This window comes from Meleagris gallopavo, chromosome 10, assembly GCF_000146605.3.
Source record: "Meleagris gallopavo isolate NT-WF06-2002-E0010 breed Aviagen turkey brand Nicholas breeding stock chromosome 10, Turkey_5.1, whole genome shotgun sequence".
Lineage (NCBI taxonomy): Eukaryota > Metazoa > Chordata > Aves > Galliformes > Phasianidae > Meleagris > Meleagris gallopavo.
This window is the reverse complement of record NC_015020.2, coordinates 7,084,452-7,105,472: the sequence shown is the minus strand read 5'-3', so window position 1 is coordinate 7,105,472 and position 21,021 is coordinate 7,084,452. Positions and strand designations below refer to the sequence as shown.

General features: G+C 39.0%; 1 long non-coding RNA gene across 3 annotated transcripts; it reads right to left on the bottom strand.

The window, feature by feature from the left end:
* Positions 1–2,162: 2,162 nt before the first annotated feature.
* LOC104912294 lies at positions 2,163–20,448 on the bottom strand. 3 transcript variants are annotated; one of them, XR_002117942.2, is made up of 5 exons: positions 19,754–20,448; positions 19,367–19,486; positions 14,939–15,020; positions 4,889–5,046; positions 2,163–2,987 (listed from the first exon to the last, which is right to left on the bottom strand). It is a non-coding gene; the product is annotated as an uncharacterized LOC104912294 (long non-coding RNA). The 3 variants fall into 3 exon arrangements; XR_002117943.2 differs by having other exon boundaries at positions 19,764–20,448; XR_794558.3 differs by having other exon boundaries at positions 19,938–20,447.
* Positions 20,449–21,021: the final 573 nt, after the last annotated feature.

The window sequence follows — 21,021 nt, the reverse complement described above, 5'->3', positions numbered from 1 at the left end:
ATTTCAATCAAAAATCAAAATGTTAATGTCTGAGCATAGAAGAAAAACAATATTGAGCACAAAACAATAGGGTGAAATTCTGAGGTTCAAAGCTGGCCTTCACTGCAATCTCTTTCTAACCATTTAGATATTCCAACAGAAACATTTTAGCACACGCCCTGCAGGCTGCAGATCTAGGTCTATGAGGATGGCTTTGCAGAGGGGAATGCCTCTGATGCAGAAGCCCTCTGTCTCTGGGATGCCAGTGCACATTGCTTGACAATGAGGACATGCTGCCAGTGGACATGAGGCTGAAGAGAAGTGGGCTGTGTCCCTGCTGGCACATGCTGGGGACAAGCTGTGGCACTGCTCCTCATGCCCTGCTAGCAGAACAAGGGGACACATGCACTAATATGGGGCAGCCCTCATAGCCCCAGTGAATCCACCAGTGAACGCACCACAGATTATTAACATGGCTCTTAGCAGTCACTTCAAATGCACAAGCAACATTTCCTTTTCACTGCATTTCACATCAGGGCCTTTGCTGAACGTCTCTTCCCTAAACATCAGTGTCATTCTTCTTGGCAGGTTCTGCACTACATTTAGAGATAAAAACCAAACTCTGGTGTAAAATGGGCTCTCTCTGGAGAAGGAGATGAAGAAGCTGCCAACTGCTCAGTGCCAACTGCTTTGGGCATCAAGCAGCTTTCTGTGTCTTCCCCAGGAATACAGGCACGCACTTCAAGTACCCAGGCATTCTCACTGGAGGATGTATCAGTCACATATTAGGTATTCATCTTTCATTCCTGTGTATTACTAATTGATAGCTGAGGTCTTTACGATGCATCATATTTCATTTCACATCATAGTTGTAACTAAGTTCAACGTATAAAGAAAGATTCCTTAGAGCTAAGGATTTGAATGAAGAGACAGCGGATCATAGTTTTACATGATGCTGCCTTTTCTCTTTCGTAATTGCTATTCTCTAGCTGCTCAGGCCCACATTTTGCTGCTTTGCACGAGTTGAATCCAGATTAGCAACATTGGATTTAGCAGAAATAGTATAGGTTTGTCATTGTTTTTTCCATCAACCTCAGTATTTTCCAGAAAGCACTAATGGTCCTAGTGCTCCATGGCCACAACTCTAAGGGATATCTTTGCATTTGGTCACAAATCCAGCTTCAAAAGTGCAGAGATGGGAGAGCCAAGTGCAGAAGTGGCTGAGAAGAGGGTGACCTTTGTGCTTCTCATCCTTCCTCTGCACCCCATTCTCTGTACAGGAGCTCCCATTTGATAACAAGTCTAGAGAAAGCAATCCATTATTCACATAGAAGAATATTGGTCTCATTAGTGGGATTTTCTACTAATTTCCCTTAATTAATAAACCATTCAGAATTAGGAAAGCTAAAAAAAGAAAAATGTCTGGACTATTTGAATATCTTTCAGCAAAGCTGAGCTGCAGAGCAGATTGAGTGCCCAAAGGAATCTTGAAAGCTTCCAGTTACATTGCCTTCTTTCTTACCTTTCTCTCCAAATCCCCTGCAGAAAACTCACGTGAAATGCTGATCCACCTGAACTTTAAGTTGACATCTGCATGAATCTCTTATCTAAGGTTTTGGGTCAGCTTCCTGGCTGTTGCATATATTTCAATATTTTTAATCTCTTATTTTTCTAGCCTTTTTGCTATTGCTAGATTTCAGCAGTTTTGAAATAGAAAGCAAAGGTGTGAAAAAAATACTCCAATTTTTTCTTTTATCAATCAAGGGAAAGCTGAGAGGGAAAGGAAGTGAGAAGACAAAAAAAAAAGAAAGAACAAGAAATTTGAGCAAAAGAGCAAGCACTATTATTTTTAGAATAGGCAGCTGCTTCTGACAGTTCACCTAGAGTAGTTTTCTGTTTCTCTGCAGGACTTGAATTCATTCCTCTCAAGACTTTTCTATTGATCCTCTTGCTTTCCAGAGTTCCTGACCTTCCTCCCTCCTGTCCCAGCCCAGATGGCAGGTTTTCATACAGCTTTGCCAACTTGCCTGCACTTGCAGTTTACATTTCATCAGGGATACCTCGAAGATACTTAATCTGCTCATTTAAACCCTAGCAAATGAACTGGTTAGTGATATCCTATAGGGTATATACTTTTTCTTTTTTAAATAGAAGTTATGTACTGAAATAAAAGTCAGGTCGATTTTGCCAGAACGGCAAAAATCTTACAAAAGTTGTCTAATATTTTCTGTATATCCTGCTGCATGTTTTCAGAAGGATTTCCAAAAAAAAAATGTGAAAGTGTGTTGTGTCCATGTTTTTGACAGTTCAAATGCTAGATATAGAAAACTGCTTTCAAGTAAAACTTTCAACTTCTAAGTTTCACATTTTGCTCAGAGATCAGACTTTGAAATTTCAGACTTCTTCACCAGCTGCCATTTCTGTCCTCCTCAAAGCAGGACTGAAAACTGCCTGACCCTCCTTTCACAGTCTGTTCCTGCTTGCTGTCTACAAGGGACACTCGTGCACATCCTGTGCCTCGCTGTCCTCATCACCATCTGAGAACCCATCTGCTGCCTTCTGCCTCTGAGCGAGGAGCAGAGGATCCCGAGGGCTGTCTGAGGACAGTGTGGCTGCGGGGCCTCCGTGGCAGCGAGATCTGGATGAGAACCTGCCCTCGGGAGGGTGAAGGCACAAAGAGCCCTTGCTGGTGCTGGCAGATATGGGTAGCAATAAGGAAATGCAATGAAAAAGACTAGGTGCTGCACAGAGAGGGGAGAGGAGGAGGCTTGCTTTCTAGAAATTGCATTATCTGAGGAATGGAGGACAAAAAAATTGAACTGGGGAGTTAGCGATTCCTTCTGTGGCACAGGGAAAGAAAATTTAGGCCACTGTGGCAATGGTAACAAGTGTACTTTTAACAGCTGAGAAATTAGGAAAAGATCTTGTTGCTTTCATGCTGTATGAAGAAGAAAACCAAGTTCTTTGAAGCCTAGGAGAAGTGAAAACAGGAGGTGTCTGAGGAGGCACTGTAGAGAAAAGCAGAAAATAATTAATGAAGAGGAAAAATCTTCAATAAAATATGCTTTGTTACTTATGCTTGGGTGTTTCTTGAACCACATCAGCACATCCCTATCCTTGTATTCCTCTGCTGCCTGCTCTATCTCTAGTCATTCTCTATTTTTTTTTTCCTTCTTTTTCCATTTCTCCTCATCCTTTTTGTCAGTAAGGGAGGTTTTGTCGTGATTGATTTTTCTCTTGACATGTAACTATTCAATGGTTACCTGTCAGGCTTCTCCATCCCCTGGCCAGGCCTACCTTGTCATGTACCTGCTATAACGTGCATAATGTGTAGTTAAATTTAAGTGATGGATATAATGACTCACAAGAAACCAATTTCACTGTAATTTGAGAAGAATGTCAGGATGAGTGCTTCCTGGCAGCCCCTGGAGAGTGCCTCTCCAATCTCAACTAGTTTGAACGACCGCTAGGGAGCAAGGCAGGGAATTCCGTTTTATTCTCCTCCATTCTGAAATGACAAGCAAGCTAAACGAGTAAGCAGTATGCAGTAAATCCCATCCTCATATATATCTAATACAAAAAAATGAGTAAGAATTGCCTTTATTGTCCAAGAAGGAGCTTTTTTGGGGCTGCTTTTTTCTTTTTTTTTTTCTTTTTCTTTAGGGATTAATTTTGGTTGTTAGGATTTGTAAAAAGAGAAAGAAAAGCTGTGCAAAATAAAAGAATGTTAGAAGGGTTCCTGTAGGGTACATGTGTTATTCTAATCCATAGGGAAAACACTTCTGTTCTTATTCAAAATCTCCTCTGCAGTGCCACTATGAGCACTGCTGTGCAGCATTGCCTCCAGCTGGCCTCGGGAGTGAAGCCTGCCTACTCCCCCCAGCATGAAGGGGGAGTCAATGAGACTTCCCTAACTCATTCACATGGTAGCACTTCAAGTATTGCTAATTCAGAAAGAGAAATGTATCATAATTTCTAACAAAAAAAAAAAAAAGAGATGATGCCTGTCTTCAGCTGGAATAAATCAGTAAAATGGCACTAGGCTGACTTATGGTAGCTGAGCATCAACCTATGGCTTTCACAAGGACCCGTCTCCTAATTCATAAAGGAGAGCTGCGCTTACAAATCCAAGCACATAACTTTCTCTGCCGCTTAATGTTCACAGACCACAATTGCTAGTCTGAGGTTTTGTGGTTGAAAGACTGGGTTTGATGGGTATTTTCTGTTTCCCTTGATGGTTGGTTTCTTTTTTTTTTTAGTTTCCTAGAGTATATATTCTTTCTGTTCTACTTTGACATTGACAGTGTTTTGCTTTAGTCTGAGTACATAGGAACAAACAACTCGATCTGCATAAAACGTGTCACCTTTCACTCCTGAAATTAGTATTCTTCAAAACAAACCACCATGTTTATATTGCTTATAACATCCTAGCTATGACAGCCAAAAAAAATAAGTACAGTAGGCTCACCATTTAAAGCTGATTATATTAATTGCTATTCAAGTCATAGCTGAAATTAATTATTGTGTTTGTGTAGGATGTTCGTTAAGAGGTTTCCTGATTGCTGTTCAGAAGATTGATTACTTGTTACATTTACCATGTGGTTTCTGTGGGGAGACTGTCTTTTAGGCTTCAGCATTTACAAACACACAAAGGCCAGTCAGGGCCATCGAGAAATGAGGATACGTACACCTGTATTGAGAAGCCACGACAAACGTCTGCATTAATATCAAGCTAGGAAATTGAAAACGCATAAAGCAGGCACATGATTTAAAGTGCCTGAATCTAGAAATAACAACACAGCCCTAGGCAATGACATACCTCTAGTAAAGAGAAATTAAAAAGCATACAGAAAAAAATGTCCATTGGCAGGTTTGTGTGGACAAGGCAAATAATTTACAAAGAACTTACCTGATTCGCTGCTACACTCTTCACACAATGTGCAAAAATCCAGGTTTCCATGATGGTTTGACAACACTGCAACATAGGCTTTGCAGGCAAACAATGAGGTGCGTGAAGTTTCTTCTGGACACATGCTGTTTTGGGGTAAAGGAGGGACTGTTTGGTTCCTGTGGAGGAAAAAAAGCACAAAGTTACACGTAGTAAGCTGAAGATTTGATAGGTATTTATACATACATTAGCTTTAAATGAATTGTAGAATAAATTCAAGTAAAACTCAGATTAGGGGGCATGCTAGGATCTGCTAGAGACTAGAGACAAATGTATACTGTTAGTTTTTGGTTTTGTTGTGGTTTTTGGTTGTTTTTTGTCGTTGTTGTTGTTTTTAACGTCCCGCAGGACTCATGAAATGTGTTAATTAATGGGGTAGATTCTCAGTCCACATTGCCTGACCTGTTCCTCCTTTTTATGCAAATAACAAACATGATCATAAACTGCTGTTTACAAAAAAATGAAACATATTGAAGAGAAGGTGAAAAAAGGAGAAGGCATAAATAGAAATGTAGTATCCATAGCTGTTCTAAGTAACTGTTTTAAAGATTTTCTTCTGATATAGTGCTAAAATAATAATAGGACTTCATATAACTTTGCAATAGCAATGATGTATTCATAGCTTTTCACATGGCGGTCATCTTCTTTCATTTGTTACCCAATTTTCTATCTTTACTTTTAGAGGAGTTAAAGCATAAAAAGGGGAAATCTTTACTTTAAAATTCAGTAAAGCAGAACCTGATAAAATACTTTGACAAGCATTCAAGATGCTACCATCTCTAACAGGAGCTTGGTTCCTATGAGTCTTCTTGGTGGAGGCAGTAGAAATTCCCATCAGAAAGTGTTCACATGCCCTGAGTACGAGGACTCTCATTTTTAGCCATTAGGCTGAGGTACCTTTTCAAATGTTATTGCTTAAGTTAAAAGTAAAGAGTGTTGAGTACTGGATTTGGTGATGATACATATAATGCAACAGCTCAAAAAAATAGTTCATATCCCACTACATCTTTAGAACCAGCAAACAAAATCCTGTGCAGCAGTGTGTCTTAATGCAATGATTAGTGCACATTCACAGACACTGATCCACTCAATAAGTAAACTGATATTAAACTTCTCATTTGAAAAAAGTACTTTTTAGAGACACCAGCTAGACTTATTTGCCAAACTCCATTTCAAACCTGCTTGCTAGAGTTGCCAGCTGCTAAGCAGATAATGCATCAGTGAATAACATTTCCAGACCGCCAGTGGAAATCTATAAATCTATCTTACATCAAATGCACCATCTTATATTTCTCCATATCCCTATGCTTTTATTTTTAAAGATGGCACATTAAGTAAAATTATTTAACATTGCAAGACATAAAAATTAAATTACAGTCAAGTTCCATTAAAAGCCTGCTATGGCTCACAGGCACGTGCTCTTTCCAAGAGCATCTTTAGACTTCTGGGGGGGTTAGAAGAATAGGAGAAAAAAAGAGAACTGCATAAAGTTTCACTTCTAAGTGTTCCTGCATGAGAAGTTCTTGTTCTCATCTTTACTGCTTATTTAGTTATTTAGCATAATGGCTAGTAAGATGGAGGAATGAGATAAAATTTTACGGTAGGTAAAATGACTTAATGGTAATTCATTTTTTGTAATCTAACATTTTTCCATCCTATTTGCTTTACCCATCATAAGATGGTGACCTTTTATTTTCTTATGCTTTCTTTTTTGTGCGCAGAATTCTTCATTGTAGGTAGCCTGCCGTCTTCAGACCAGGCACTCAATTCTTCACCTCACACACAGCAAAATGAAGCAGTCATTTTATGTGCATGAGTAGCTCTGCTATTTGGATTGTGTTAGCACATGTTTTTTTTTTTGGTTTTTTTTTTTTAACTAGCAATAAAGAGCCAAGACCTCTGGGAACTCCAAGTAATGCATGATCCTATTACCCTACACTTTCAGTGCTAACATTACCATCTCAGGACAAGTCCCACAAGCATATACAGGCATTTTTGTGAAGTACTTTTTCCCTGATTTTCCCTTGTGAACATATCCATCGTGCTATGACTAGGGATACATGAAATGCTGTGCAGGTTGCTGATTATAACGGTTACCTTCTTCTTAGGATATTAGCTCCTAGAATAAAGAAATTGGGACCACGACTAAAATAGGGACTAAAGGCACGACTGATCAGAAGAGTTATGAGAGCAGTATTGACACAAATATTTCTTGCTAGAACATCATGTTCTAGGAAAAGGAACGGAACGGTAGTGAATACCTTTCAAATTCAGGAATAGTGCTGAAAAAAAGAAAAAGTACTTTTTAACTTTGTCTGGAGAGATGCTTGGGCCCAATAAGAGCCTACCTCCAGATCGTATACTCACAACTCCTGGGAAGTGGGACCTTCTGCATGTTAATAGTGAATAAGTAGGACTGTATTAACAGAGAATCTTCTCCATCACCAATTTTTCAAAGAGAACAGCAGAACTCCCATATATTGTTTTACCATTTAGGAAAAAAAAAAGACCTGGCTATGATTTCCTGAGGAATAATCTAAAAGAAAAGAGGATTAATGAGGAAAAAAAAAAAAGTGTTTTTTTTGAGCTTCAATTATTTTTTCCTCTTTTCTGATGACCTCAATTCTTTACACTCCTCCTTTCCTGTTTTGTACCATTATCACCTATTTTAGTTCTAGACAGTGTCACCGAAAGTAATAACTTGTTTTAGAATCTGGTTCTGTTCTTTTTTTTTTCCCTAGTAACTTTCCTTTCAGGCTGTTTTCTTGACCAAGGTGACAGTCTACAGTCTACCTGTAAAAATACACAAATAAGGATAGCTTTGTCTTAGAGCTGAATTTCTGTAAGCAAGCACTCCTAACAACACTCCAGTCACCAATCCCATTTTACAGTATTGCATGTTATCCACACAATTAGCTCTCAGAAATAGTTGCAGTACCTTCAGGGAGGCTACTCTGGGGACTAAATGCTCTCAGCTGTGAAGAAAGAACTCACATTTTTTTCTTTAGCTGGAAGGTTTGGAACAGCATCTGTCAATAAACACTTCCTGTGAAAAGTATTGCACAAGCACTGCTTCTCTCTCTGTAAAACTTTACATTTCTGAGGCTTAAGTACTTTTACAAGTGAAAACGCCAATAATGGCAGCAGTATCAGCTGTGAGTAGTTGGGAAAACAAAACTTAATTCAGCCCGCACATACTTGAATGTCTAAGTCTTCATCTTCAGAGGTGCTGATATGGTTTTTCAGAGAAAACTAATTTTAATTAAAGATAATCTAGTAAAACTTCATATATGCACGTGGATTTAATTCCCTAACTTTCTGGTCAACCACATCTTTAATGAAGTCACAAAAGTTATTCCCACTTTATCCTGCCTTAAACAGACTTTCCCATAGCATTTATTCAAAATGAGAAAGCAAGCAACGTAGTCCAGATTTTATCTAGGTTTTCACAGCACTGAAGAGTAAATGCATATCCCTAGGGAGATTTTACTCAACTACTACCGACATTATCCGGAAGACTACAGATGATCTCCCCTCAAGCTTTGGAATAGTTTAGGGATGTAGCACAAAATCTACTTTTTATATCGCTACTTCTGCAGACCGTCATGCACCAGTGGATAAACATGATTTTCCTCTGAAATTGAAAGAAAAACTGCACTAAAATAAAGAAATGGTGTTGTCCTCATAAGTACTTGGATTGTTATGGATGAGTGCAAAAATTAAGCAGGCCTTTCTCAGTCTTTATTTGTCTAACAACTCGAAAGCTGACATGAATCCTTTATGCACATCTTAGCATTTGACTTATACTACTGATGCCCTTTAAAGTATTTTAAAGATAGAATACATGAAATCACTAAGGAGAATGGAGCCTGGAATGCTGCTTTTACAGGTTAAACATATACTTCCTTACAAGATCACTCTCACATTTGTTATTTTTGATACATCACTAGCTAGAATTTTGTTTCCAAAGATATGTGTGCACACAACATTGCGGACCATTCTACTAATGCTGTGCAGACATAATGTTGCAGCCTGCTCTCAAAGTAGTACTTTTTGCTGAACTTTCTGCGCATTCCTAACTTGAACTCAGTGAATTATTTTTTATGCCATACTTCATAAGTGATTTAAAAAAAATAACACAAATAGGGAAAAACTATACATAAAGTCCAGCAATAAATTAACTCTAAAGAATAAAACAGCAAAAGTCTTCATCTGAGGTGATTGAAGGGGTACATCACTTATCCCTGCAGTGCCACTCTTTTAATCCTTACGGATTGATTTTACTCACAGTACTCATTTAATGTGGTGTATCCCTTCTTTCTTTTATCTATCATTTTTTTGTGGAAGAATTTCAACATCATGGACTCTTACTACTGTTTGCATATTCGTGTCTCAGAGAAAATTTTAGCTCATGCAAAGATTTCCACAGTCTTTAGTGTGAATTAAGAGGGGCACATGAAGGACCTGTCCACCCCAAGTGGGAGAAGAACAGCACCAAATACTTGTGAGGCCCAGCCTTACTGTTGCTCCTTGCATCACTCCTTGGAGCATTAGGACTCCTGAAATACTCATGAACTCATGATCGCAGGTTATGGCTGTTCTGCTGCATGATTAGAAACCTTCTCCAAGGTACGGGAACAAATGACCACCTGAGATTCAAAGAACTGTGCATGACACCACATCATCATAACAGCAGTGAAAGAGCAGTTGGCTCTTGGCAAAATAATAAAACTGACAGTCAAATCTATTACAGTACTGTCAAGACTGGGAATGCATCATGGCAGCACCCTTCAGCAAGCTGTTGGTCTAAGACCACTCTGTGACTTGCTACTGCAGAAGCAAAGTGTAAACAAATATTAATACATAGAATAACCCAGCAGAAAGACTTTTTTACCTCTGTCTAGCTTAAACTGTTAGATTAATCCTACTATGGTAACTGAACCATAAACATTGTATAGAGACTTACGATGTTCAGTGTAATTGAACCTCTGGAATCAAAAGGCTGAATATGGGTTGGCAGTCTCCTAACTATGAGCAGGAGCAAATAGCAGTATTGGCAGTACTGAGTTTAAAATCCATCTTCAACATATAATTCAATTGTTAATGACAAGTTCTGGCTACGTAGTCTTTTTCAGTTCTTTTATCACTTGTATTTACATCAGCCTAAGCCTCGCTTCACCCTACTGCTGCAGACTCTGCTAATAAAGCTCCCATTTGTAGGTGGTACTGAAAGAATAATAACCCATTCATGATGGTGACTGACAAACATCATGCATCTTAAATGAAGGTGCCCTGAAGGACTTGTGGCCTGCAGTGTAATTTAATTAAGATATCCTAGTGATAGCAATTATATAATCTATGACAGCTATTGTGTTATAAAGCATTTCTTTAATTAACAAAAGGTGGTATCTGAGAAAGCAGCTCTACTACAAGGCACAGCTTTCATTCAGACAAAAACACTTGTTATTCACGTTTCCTCGTGTCATACACTTGTTTTTCCACCTTTTTATCTGCATTTCTCTGTCTATCCCACATTGAGACCATTTACAGGATAACCCAGATAAACCACACACACCAGTCTCTGCCTGTTCCTTCAAACTCTTCCGTTTTCTATGGTTCTCTTTTTATCCATATCAAACTAAAGCCTAGCCTTTTAACATAACAGGAATTTATTGGAAACAACTCTAGGGATCACGTTCAGTTCTTATGTTGACTTATGGTTTAACCCAGCAGGTGGCTCACTCCCCTTCTTCCCAGTGGGAAGAGGCAGAAAATTAGGAAAAGCAACGTAGAAATCCTGGGCTGAAGTAAAGCTATTTACTAAGGTAGAGATAAGAAGGATAATAGTTATTACTATATATACATGAATGTACTTAAGTGATGCAAAAGCAATTGCTTACCACCCTCTGACCAATGCCCAGCATGCCCCAAGTAGCAGAAGGAAGAAATGAACTCCCACCCCCTTCAACTCTCCTTCCACACTATGTCATGTGATATGGAATATCCCTTTGGCTTAAGTCAGCTGTCCTTATTCTGTTCCCTTTCAGCTCCTTGTGCCCCTTCTTTGACAGCTTTGGCTCTGTACAACACTGCTTAACCCAGCACCTATAAACATTGCTGTGTTATCAACATTGTTTTTCTCCTCGAACCAAAAGCATAGCATTATTCCAGACACTCTGAAGAAAACAATTCCATCTCAGCTGAAACTAAGGCATAACTAAAGGAAAAATATTGAATAACTTGGGAGCAAGTGGGCAATTAGGCTAGCCCAAGCTGAAGGCACGGTGCTATGCTTGTAGCTCGAGGAACCTCATGCACACTGAGGTCAAGTCACTCGCCTGAGCTGGTATCAGAGGGAGATCAACTGATGGCAAATCAGGGCAGCTTCAGAGGAGTGTGATGCATGTGGAGCTAAAAGCTGCTGGAAAGTGACAGGATGATCTGGGACCTCATAAATACTCAGATACCTCCTGGAGTTTTCATTCTATTGCCTCTCAGGTTTTATTCAGTAAGAACATCTGTTGATTTCAATGAATTCTTGACTATGAATTAATTTAATTGAATCTAAGGATAGGACTCACTGAAAGAAGCTTCACAGAATTGAAATAAAATCATGAAGTCCAAATAAAACATTTTCTGTGCCATAAAATTATTTTATCGCATGATAAATACTTAAATCTCCCTTCATGTATTCAACATACAGTGTCAAATAATTTTCTTCTAACATGTTCACAGATAGCAAAACACACTGAAATTTCTGGTTTTGAGCATCATAGCCAAACTTCTGGCATTAGGCAGGCTTCCAGTCATCCACACGTCTGTATATGTGTATATAAATAATAATAATAATATATATATATATATATATATATATACACACACACACACACACACACACACGTATATACAGGCAGTTTCTCCGGTCTAGCCCAAGACAGGACACTGCAAGAGAACGTTGTCAGAGTTGAAGCTTCTTGCAAGCTTAAATATTTATTTTTGTACTTCCATTTCTTAATTCCGCAAAATAACGATTCTAAAATTAAGTCTAGCAAAGCAGTCTAAGAAATATTGGTGCTTCAGAAAGCTTTACTAGGCATAATGTCAGATGGAGGAATTGATTTTATAATCTAAAGCTAGTCGGGAATGCATTCCAAAATACATACAGGTAAGTACAGAGATATAGATGGTGATAGTCACAAACATTTGCAAGGAGGCAGATTTTTTTTAAAATAGCTTCTATGACAAAGACCAGTGACTCTCAGGTTGCTTGTGAAATAAATTACAGTAATAAACCATTCAAAATAGCTCATCATGACATAGCAAGGGTATTAAAATCAAAGATAGTTTAACAGACCTGCTTTCTTATTTATCTTTTAATTTTTGGCCAACTTTCAAATTTGCAAGTGTCAACATAAAATATTGTTCATAGAACTAATATATTCAAATTCTATGCAACTAAATTCACAGAAAATCTCAAATCCATTTAAAATTTAGGACCCGACACCGACTCCAGCCATTAGCTAGAATTTAGAGCTATTTTTCATCGATTTCACTGCATCACACTCAGCATATGCCCAATCAAAAATTATGAGATAAGAAGAAATCTAAGGGCATAAATCTTTTGAAGTTGCTTTTTTTTTTTTTTCATTAACACATCACAGATGGCCATGCTGAGCAGAGTGTTTTTGTGTGCTGTCTTAAAGGTCATCGTTACAAGCAGAGCTATGCCACTCCCCACCCTTAAAAACCTTTATTTTGGGCCTGAACATACTCATGTGGTACATGCAAGGTGTTTTTATATGAAGTGTAACTGAGAAAACTGAAATGCTGCATAGCTTTAGAAAGGCACATTGCTTTTGTTCACGGCATAGCACAGTCCTGAATTTTGCATCTGAGGAAAAAAATACCTCACTTCCTTCGAGGGCTTTTACTTTTGCACCCTTATAAATAGTGGCCCATTTTATAGACAAATATTTTCCATTCTAATACGCATACTTAACATAGCTTCTCTAGTACAAACTGGAAGCTGTAAGTCCCTTTAAAGATAAATGCTGAAAGGCACTATATTGCTTAAATTGCAGAGTAGCTGCAGAAATATACCAAGGAAAATCTAGTGCCATAGTCAGGTAACGACACCTTCCTGGCTCTGGCTGCTGCATGGCTCCACCACAGGATCCTCTCACCTCAAAGGCACACATGAACCTTACAGGGCTGATGTGGCCATCGTGCCCTCGGTAAGGGCTGCAGGACGCATTCCCACCCAGATATTCCTGTTCCAGGGCTGCGCAGCCATGGGTTGGCTGCTGCTGCTGCAAGCTTTTGACCTTCCTTGTAGGACATCAGTCTGCACTACAGAAACGAGTTCTACAGGCAGCCAGCAAGTCATCAAACAGCATTTCTACTCGAAAACAGTAAAACAGACAGATGGGCTGGGAATGAGGAAATATAATTCTTCAGATTTCAAATGGCAGCAGTTAATTGCATTACTTTATCTGAGGTGTTTCTCTTTATCATGTCTTCAGCAAGACAAGCCTGTGATGGGCGGAACTGATAGGGAACATAATATACTCTAATTTATGGCTTCCTAGGGTGGTGCAGGGAGAAGAGCGTACTCAGAGCTTCTGTTACCATCTTACTCCGTAAAGAATTGTAATGTGTTGGGATAAAAGGAATCCTTACCCTTAAACCATACCTTCAGCACCTTAGCAGGCAATTGTAGAAAGTTTGTTTCTTCTGCCATAGAAAAATTACATGTAATCTCCTCTAGTTTAGAGCATCTACCACTTACCAAAGGGGATTTATTTTTTAGGGTGCATTCACACCATGTGCCATTCAGCCATGTGCAGCCAGGCATAGCACTGATAGGGGCTAACAACACAGGCACAGAAGCAGCAGCACCGTGCGTTTGCAGGGCAAGAGCCTGGCAGTGCTGAGGCTCACAAGTAAATCTGAACTGGAGAACTGATGCCAACACCACATATGTAGTCAAGTCTCCTCCTTGCTACAGCAGAGGTTGGAAACACAAACTCATGCTGTGCAGTCCTAACCACAGCTCTACAATGAAAGAAGGTTTCCAGATTCCAATTTATGCCCAGTAAAGTCAATAAGGAAATGCGGCTCAATTGAAGGAAGTTGTGTGTTACACATACAATTATGAGCCAAAGTATTGCATACTTCTATTATCCCAGACATTTCTTCCATTTAGAGGTGCTCCTCAATTCAGATAAAAGGTTTCTTTTGAGCTTGGAAAGTCAGTGCCATTTGGGACAGTAACTGAAGCCATGAGAAAACTATCAGGAATATATCTTCACTTCCCATCACTCTGAGCCCCCTACTTGAGGCAGGAGCAGGGAAAACACTGCTTTCACAGCCCCACCTCTGCGTGGAGCAGCTGCTTCTGTTGCTCCTGCTCTGCAATCTGCCAGCTGGGATTAGCATGATGAAGTACATTTTGCAAGTGGCAGGCTGTTAGGAGTCAGTGCTATCACCTAACATCTGCAAAATTTACGCTTATGGTAACAGTTGGAGTACAGATCATTTTAGGAAATTATTGTACATTTCTCAGCAACATATCCTTATTTCTGATTGTGGATATATGTAATAAAGAAAATTACGTGACAGTCTCCAGCACATAACTGAATAAATTGCCAGCTTATCATAACATTTGCTACCTTTCCTCAAAAGATACTGTGCGTATTGATTGAATTACTTATATTGGTGTGTTACACTAATGTGGACTTAATGAGCGCCTTTGTTCTCTTTCAGAGTACTAAGTGCTGTAATCTGAATGTATAGAGATGGTGCACAATTCATTGGGCGTATGTGTACAACATTCCTTCATTGAATAATGACATTCAACATTTAAATTTGTTTCTCTAGGAAGTCCATGTTATGTAGGTATACACTGTGATTCATTAGAAACACTTATTTTTTCATCATGACAAATAAATGATGGCAAAACAACGTAGCCCACCTTTTAAGAGAAATGAAATGAAATCCAATTTCACTTACAATTGTCATTTTTGTTTATGTCACTTTTCCCTCTTCCTTTCCATGGTTCATGTAGACAGGTCCTGTGAGCCCAGAAAATTCTCTGAAAAAAGCAAATGCAACAAAAATGAATGCAAATTCTGAGGCAATAGAAAAAGGTTTTGTTTTTTTTTAATATATTAAAGCAATGTTTCTGCATAGCATTGGCAATTCTAATTGTGGTGTTTGACATTCAGTGTTAATCTACTGGCTCTAAAGCTTATTAAAAATGGCAGCAGATGAAGTAATAATACAGAAGCAGGTCAGAAATTCTGAAAAAACAATACTGACATGGAGAACCAGAAATAAAATTACTGTTAATATAGAAATACAATTTTGCATGAAATCCTCAGGCATAAAATCAATAATGCTCAGGACTGGAATGAATTGTGCCTACGGATGCAGACAGTCCCAGAAGTGCAATTGAGACATTCCCAACCAGAATTTTTCCTTTTTAGTTCCTTTTATTTGTTGTCTGGCTCTGCACTTTCTCTTCTCTATGGCAAAAAAAATTAGAACAAAGAAAAAAACTTCTGTTAGGTAAAAGCCTGTGGGGTAAAGAAAAGGGTTCTGTTCTTGGCTTAATCACTGCTCATCACTTCACCTCTGTGATGCTCTTCCCCAGCTGTAACTTTGCAGGCAGCTGAACACTGCAAATCATCCGGAGATCTACAGCTGGAAATTAATATGCAAAACTAAATATCATACTACAACATGAATTCAGCAACTTTTCCTGGAACTAAGTAACTATTTTGCTACCCTTATTCATAGGAAGACGTGCTCCATTACATAGTATTGCATGAACAGCCCATTTAAATTGGTATGAATATGCAGAATAGGGACAGTAATTTATGGGGAAAGACAATCTGCCTTGGTTTAGCAAAGCTTCCTATTTCCAGTGCTATCATAGTAAGAGATGAATGTTTAGAGAATCAACTGTTCAATTGCACTCAACACTTGCCTCATTGTGAAGGCTAATAAAATATCAACTTATTTAGGATGACTTTTTGAAAAATAGCACATTTGAGACACATCCCTCCATGTTTTGTATCACATTGGATAAACAAGTTAACTAATGCAGCTCTTCAAGAATGCTCTACAGCAGCCTTAAGTCTCCTACAGAGGAGGCAGAAATTGTACCTTGAAAATTAAATTAAAGCCAACTGCAATTTGTGACAGGCAATCATTAATGACTGCCATGGAGGATTTAGTACCTTCTGCTCATTGTCTTGGCATATTTTGTACTTAATGTCCCACATATTACAAAGAATAGACATGAATATTTGTTGTAGTTACACATTAAGGCAAGAGGACAGCATCTTTGAAGTTGAAGGAAGTTTAAAAAAAAAAAAAAGAAATTTAATACCTATTCCCTAAGGGCAGACGCTTAACTGGCTTTAAGACATTTCTTATCTGTGGTTTGGGTTTTGTTTTATTGCCCCTTTTTATTTTCTAGTACAGAAATTTGTTTTAATGCATGAAAATAGTTCTGTATACACTTCAGTCAATCAGTATAGCTTGATGGAACATTTTGTTTTACCAGCCTTCATCATGGCAGTTTGCTAGTATTCAGAGTAAAATGTGAGGCCTACAATCACAGTGAGATAATGTAATGTGCCTTCCACCATAATCAGCTGCTCTTTCAAGGTATAGCATATTTCACATTTCCAGAACTCTTTCACTTCTACGAAAAAAAATAGATGAAGCAGAAAAAAAGTTGAAGCATGTTTACATATCTGTATGTATGCATACAGAAAGGAAAAAGCACTTACTCTAGAAAGCAAATATTTATACCTGAACTTAGATCACAGAATATGCAAATGAAATGTCCTCAGTACAGACCTCAGTAGCATTTACACACACTATGTTTCCACATAAAGTAAAGAACCCAAATTTGCTGTCCTAAATCCTGCTCTTCTTAAGAAGAATAAGAACCAAATGATTCCTTGAGGTAACATATTTACTGAAAGCAATTTTGCTAGGATAGAACTAGTCGCACCGAAGTCTGGTGCGCATTTGTACCCTCAGAAGAGTCTTTTACGGCATAAATAGCTACTTGAATGTCTAAGTTATATTTGTATATACAAATTATCCTTTTACAGATAAGCACAAATGTGACAGAACAGGCAATTCAATTCTTTGATCACAATTTATGGTGCACTTTCAGGTTGCCCTTAAGCCAGTCAATCTATATTGCTTCACTTCTGTCCCCAGATATTGCATCCTTTCTGACACTCATGTAGCCAATCTGTATGTCAGATCAGAGACTTAATTCCATGAAACAAACTGGGAAAAGAAACACTTCCATTCCGGACATGAGTCCTCCCATCCTGCTCACCACATAGCTGCATAACTGCTAGGCACAAAGGCGACAGGCACAACTGATGATAAAAAGGTGGAGGTCTCCAAGTCTGTAGGAAATTTGTCCTTGGAGACCTTCAGCCCACCAATACAAGGAAGAGACTAAGCAATCAGCAACTGCTAGGCTGCCTGAGGCAGTAGCAAGCCCACAGCAGAGGTACTGCTCTAAAGAAAGAAAGGATTTTCCAAGTGGATCCACTGAAAGGTGCCAGACTGGAAAGAAAAATTGCACAATGTTTGTTGTGTTTGTTTTTGTTTTTTTCCAAGAATTTCCTTACCTTTCAACCATGCAACTTAAAAGAGCTAAGCTCTCACTGCTTTAAATAACTTCATTCTCATTTAGCATTAAATTAGCAGGAGCGTCTGGAAGGCCTCACTCTGAAAAAGGTAAGGCCACAAGCAAGCACATGGCTGCAAGGCAGCTGCAGCTCAGGGTCATTCCTGTGCACACCACCCTTGCAAATGCAGCCATCAGAAAATCATTTTCAACTACACAATAAGGCTCAGTAACTGCAATTTGAGATTCACTGAATCTGAAAATTGGCAAATTATTAAGCACTAATTGTAAAGCATATTGCCTATCATGTTGTTCAGTCAGCCAAACTAAATGTGCAGCCTATTGTGTGAAGCACAGGTAAAAGTTTTAGTTTTACACTCTCCTAGCATGACATCAGCATTTCAAACTTTCATTACCTAGTCAGAACCTGCATGGAAGTCCTAAGTATAAAGCTTCAGTGGATGTCATTCTAAATTTGTTTCCTTCATCATTTTAGCAATTGACTCTACTGAGCTTTCCCTTCTTACTTTATATTTAAGTATAGTAGGAATAAACAAGTCTTGTTTGCGAATTGCTTCCTATTTTGCATTACACAATTTGATTCTGCTTACGTAAAATACTTTTGAACTCTCAGTTGAATGTGGCAGTCTTCAGTTCCACTCTAAGCAGATGGATACTGTAGAACAGCTGTGTACTATTAAAAAGCTGTGACAGCTTCGGTGGACAGTCAGCTAATTCTTGAAGCCACATTAATGTGCCACATCATGTTTTAGAAACCTTCTGGATTGAAAAATAAGATAGTAAAGTGCAGGTTTTTTACTTATTTGTCACAAAGAAATATGAGCAACATTATGTGTGACAATTTGATGTTGAAAAGCTTAGGTCCAGCCATATCATAAAGATTTATAAACTGCATGAAGAACCCTGATTATATACAAAAATCTTACCAGAATATAAGTAACCAGTGAGACTGTTGTTACAATTGGAAAGATAACACAGTGGAAGAACGATACAGGAATGTAACAGCAAAGGGACCAGCACAGATTGGATGGTATTTCAAAGGAAAAGTAAAGGTGCTCACCCATCTCTAAAGATCTCAGCTCCACAAGGGAGTCTCCAAACAGAGATCCTTCCAGAGTGGCAGCCAGCCCTTAAATGGGGACTACAAAAGGTGCAGCCAGGCTCTATGCCTTTCAGTCACACAGCTGAACTGCCTTCACCTGTGCTCTCAGGGTTGACCAGATCCTTTCCCCAGGTGCTCAACCAGTGGTTCAGGCCATGACTCAACACATACCGTACAGACCTTGGTGAAAAACTTTCCTTTCACCTCCTTTTAAATATGGTCACAAATATTATGATAATTCTCCTCTTTAATGACTTATATCATTTTCATTTAACCTACTACAAGGCTATATGCTCAATACTTCTACAGATTTGAATTGTTTCTACATATCTGATTTTTAACCTCATGCAGTAGTTAGTTCAGTTTTTCAGAACTGTGATGGATGTTCTATTTGAAGAGTCATCCAAAAAGCAGCTGCAGAAATTAGTGCAGGAAAGCAGTGCACTGAACATTACATAGCAGCTCTTCAGTTAAACAACACATCTCACTCTTCTATTCACTTCATTTTATTTACACAAAAATCAAGCTAAAATTCTTGGCCTGTATCTAAATGTACTCAAATGCCAGGATTCATTACACCATTGCTTTGCATGAGTCTCCACAGATGTTACCCAAGAGCCATTCTCCAGAAGGAAAAAGAAAGCCTTACCACAGGAGATGGAGCTTCCTCAGGAACCAGTGAGAAAGCTCAGAGCAATCTTTTGCAGAAGCCAAACCCATCACATCTCTGCTGCCTCCGTGACTTGCCAGACATATTTCTTCAGTTTGTCTGCATGAAATAAAAACAGAATAGTTATTTGTGCCATCTACCAGGAAAATACCTCATAGTATTCACACACGCGTGGCACAGAGAGGAGGAACCAGCTAAGCATGGCTTACAGCAATCACCCACCCTACCCAGGAGGATTTTCTAGTCCACTCATATCGGTGTGGTGCATCAGCCCACACAGATTACAATATTCCTACCATAAAGTTTCCTGAAATTCTCCCCAACACAAAATTTCTATGCTCCAAAGATTTTAATCTCATACTGAACTAATATAAACCTGCTCCACCACTGCCTGGGACAAGCTGTGGATTTCATCTCCACAGTCATGACACATCCCCACACAGTTGCTGGGGAGCAGCATCTGAAAAGAGAGGAGCATCTTCAGCAGCTATCCTCTCATGGATGGGCACCATTCTGCACAACCAGGAATCCCAGAGATTCAATTAATAACCTCCTGCATGGTGAGGACTAGACAGTAGGATAACCCAGAAAGTTTTAAGAGGATCAACAGAAAAAACAACTGCAACACAAGCCCACAGTGCACCCAGGAGAAAGAATCAGAAAAAGCCTCTCAGCTGCATTTAAATAGCGCCAGGCCTGAGACTCAGGTGGCACAGATTAGGATTGTTCAGAACAGATGGGAAACACCTTGTCCTCACAGAATATTTCTCAGTCTTTTTGCGATCAATAGATGTCCCTTAAGGACTGAAACTCTGAATCAATGATTTCTAACAAAGAAAGAAAAAAAAAATAAATCCTTACTGTTTCCAGCACCTTAATTCCCTCTGTCATCACTGAGATGATCTTGTTTCTTGGTTTTAACAGTGCTCTATTCTCTCTGTGATCCACTGTGATATCTGAGACCATCCCTCAGTAGGATCACAGCAGTTGCCTTAGCATTGCTTTTTACAGAATGCCACTTTAGAATTTTAGAGAGTTCCTTCCTTTATTCCTTCCCGAAGTGGCTGCCTTTCTAAATTCTACATTGAGCAAGATGAAGACTGTATCAGACCACTGAATGTAAAGTGAAGGGCACTCTTTCCCATCAGGGTCCCTGCAGGGTGGCAGAACAGCTGCGTGAGCCAGTCTGACAGAAATGCATAGGGGGAGCTGAGCAGGCCCATGGCGATCCATGTCCTGTGCTGCTGCATCTGAAGAGGGCTCTGACAGATGGGCTGGTTTTGCCAGGACAGGTGCCAGTATCCTGACAGGAATGAATTCTGTCCCCTTTCAGATTTCAGTTTCTCAAACCCAAATGTGCATCTGGCATATAAAGAAACTTAGATTTTCTTGGAACTGTTGTCATATTGTTTAGCCAGAGCTAAGTGCGATGAGGTCCCAGTAGTGTGCACCTCAAGACATTACAAAAGCTATAAATAAGAAAGTGATTATATGCCAGATACCCACTGATACAAGAGGAAAACAATTTCTCAAACAACAAAAATATACTCAGGTCAGTGCCAGCAAATCTGACAAAAAATACCATTAATTCCAGAATCACCAAGTGGTCAAAATAACATCAGCAACATTGCCAA